This window comes from Pinus tabuliformis, chromosome 7 (genome assembly GCF_031772625.1).
Source record: "Pinus tabuliformis cultivar Carrire ecotype Pingquan chromosome 7, CPIR1, whole genome shotgun sequence".
NCBI lineage: Eukaryota > Viridiplantae > Streptophyta > Pinopsida > Pinales > Pinaceae > Pinus > Pinus tabuliformis.
The window spans coordinates 1,557,683,354-1,557,686,468 of record NC_142293.1 but is presented as its reverse complement, the minus strand read 5'-3'; the positions used below and the strand labels follow the sequence as shown (position 1 = coordinate 1,557,686,468).

Here is a 3,115-nt window from a genome sequence, read left to right as displayed (position 1 = left end):
ATTTCTCCAGATCTCCAAAGTGTTTTGGACAATCATTCCAAGGTATTTGAGACTCCCAAATGCCTCCCACCTATTCGTGATCATGATCATGCTATTCATTTGATTCCAGGAAGTGTTCCTCCAAACATTAGGCCTTACAAATATCCATATGCCCAAAGGAGTGGGAACTCATTCAAACGTGGCAGAAGATCCCAGTTCAAACAGTATTGCGAGAATTTGACAAGGAAGGAAAAATCATATTGGAACCTGAAGCAGTCACAGAACCAAGAAATCGACAGCCATGAAATAGATCAATTTCAGAGTATCTCATCAAGTGGGAGAACTTACCCGCTGAAGATTCCACATGGGAGGACAAGAATTTATACAGAAGCATCAAGAACTACTCAAGCATTGAGGACAACACTTTTTGAAGGAGAGGGGCATTTTAGGTCCCTATACTACTAGTGTAACCCCTGATTGTAATTAGTACCACCCCCTTACTATATTGTTGTGCCCATGTAGTCCCCATATTGTTATTATTGTGCCCCATAGAAGCCCACTATTGTTATTATTATGCCCTTACATTATTATTGTTATGTCAGCTCTGATTATATTATGACCCCTTAGACTCCTATATATAGAAAGGAGGTATTGTCATTTGTATCATTCAAGAATTGTTCATTTGTGTAATGTAAAGGACGTTGCCTCCTCGAAGAGGCTTATTTCTAAGGCGTTTATCTATCTTTTCTATCTTTTTGTGAGCTGGTTTCATAACAAGAAAACAAAAAAGAAATAATTACTTTGTTCATAAATTTCAACTTTCTAAATAGTCTTCGTTACAATACCATGGGCTAATACTATGGCTTATCAATACCACATATCTGAAAAAACCATAATTGACTTTATATAATACTCTTTCACATGAGAATTTTTTAATTAATAAAATTAATTAAAAAGACAGAAAAAAAATAATTGCTTTGAAGATAAATTTCAATTTTTGACTTATGTATATAACTGCAAATATTCTATATAAAATCCGACATATATACAATACTATGTGCTAATACTATGGCTTATAATACCACATACTTCAAAAAAAAAACAACTATAATTGACTTTATATAATAGCCTTTCACATGTTTTTTTAATTAATAAATTTAATTAAAAAAACAAAACAATTTCATAAATTTCAACTTTCAACTTTTAACACTTATATATCACTCTAAATATTATACTAATATTCTAGAAAATTTAGTAAAAATTAGATCCATACCATTTCCCTATCAACATACTTATTAATAATTTAATTAAATTAAATTAAAATTTAAGAATCCAATTCCATAAAAACATATGATGTCACCTTTGTTGTAGATCCTTCATGGTTAGTCTTTTATTGCATATGGTATTCATTATACTGGTCACATCGGTGGAGAAATGCGGGCTTCAATTTATATATATCTCACCAAACGCAGGCTTCGGCGTCTCTTGCATCTCGAAAGATCTTTGCGTCTGCAACACACTGCATCCTGCTCTGCTCATCTTCGATTGCGTGCTCGCTTCATAGCCTTTCATTGATTCTCCACACCTTTGTTTTCATGGAACCTCTACAAATGAAAATCACTAGAAAGCCAAGTATCCTTGTCGCTTCTCTCCTACCTACTCCCAAAGGGTTGCTATACGTTTCCAATCTGGATGATCAACTGTCTCTCAGATTTCATATTCTCGTCCTTCAATTCTATCAGTTCGATCCGTCGAAAAAATGTGAGGATCCCACCAAAGTTATCAGAGAAGAGTCAGCGAAGGTTTTGGTGTTTTACTATCCTTTTCCCAGAATATTGAGAGAATCACCCTTTAGTAAGCTCCTCCTGGACCTGCACCCACCCTTCCCCTGCTTGGATGATCTACTGCATGATGTGCATGGCTCGGAAACTATTACCAATTCTCCCCTCCTTCTCATTCAAGTTAATTCACTCATGCTTTGATGAACGCAATTTATATTCCAGTCGAAATTTTGTTTTCTTAACGTGTTGCTTATCACAATATTTTAGGTAACACGGTTGGTATGCGGAGGGTTCATTTTCGCCCTTCATTTAAATCACACCATGAGTGACAAGCTTGGCCTCATTCAATTCTTGACAGCTCTTGGTGAAATGGCAAGGGGGGCAGCGAGGCCTTCGGTTCGTCGAGTCTGGGAAGGAGAAATCCTTCAACCCCGGACGAATCCCACATTTAAATCCCCCCACTCCAAATATGATCAAATCAAAGACAAAGACGGGAATATGGCAGACGTGAAGGAGATGAGGCAGATTTCATTCTTTTTCGGGCTGAAGGAGATCGAGTCAGTGAAGAGACAAGCAGTAGGGCAAGGCAAGTGCTCGACCTTTGAAGTTTTATCGACCTGTTTGTGGCGTTCGAGAACGAGGGATCTCCAACTTCCTGCGGAGCAGGAAGTTCGGTTCATATTCACCGTCTATGGCCAAGCGAGATTCGACCTACCGATTCCTGAAAACTTCTACAACAATGCGATCATTTTGTCGTGCACGAGGACGACCGCAGGAGAGCTGGCAACCAAACCGTTGTCCTTCGCTGTGAAGTTGATCTGCCAAGAAAAATGAGCGTGAATGGCGAGTACATGTGATCGGTGATAGATTTGATGGAGTTGAGAGGGCACCCTCTCTTCACAGTGGTGGGCACCTATGCAGTCTCGAACTATACTAAGATCAGGTTTGGAGATGTGGATTTGGAGTGGGGAAGAGCAACCTAAGGCCGGCTAGCACATGGTGGAGTGGGACCATCGTCAGTAGCGGGGTTGACAAGCTTCCTCATCCCGTATCGTAATAGAAGTGGGGTGGAAGGCATAGTGGTTCTCGTATGCTTGTCGCCTGCTGCTATGCAAATGTTTCAAGCAGAAATCAATAAAGCTATCAAGAACGCAGCCCCATATCTACGATCCTCGATATAAAATAGCAATTTCTAAGCTTAATAAAATCTAGTATTAAGTTGCTCTCACGTTTATAAAATGAGGTGGGTACCTTGCGCAAGAGTGTCCTTGTATTTCGATGAAGTAAATTGGGTACACTGCAACTTCTTGAGTTGCGTAGGATTTGCCTTAGAGTAACATCCAGAAAATTATGTA

General features: G+C 38.9%; 1 pseudogene; it reads left to right on the top strand.

Annotated features, from left to right (window-relative positions):
* Positions 1-2,081: 2,081 nt before the first annotated feature.
* Positions 2,082-2,594, top strand: LOC149253917 (benzyl alcohol O-benzoyltransferase pseudogene; annotated as a pseudogene).
* Positions 2,595-3,115: the final 521 nt, after the last annotated feature.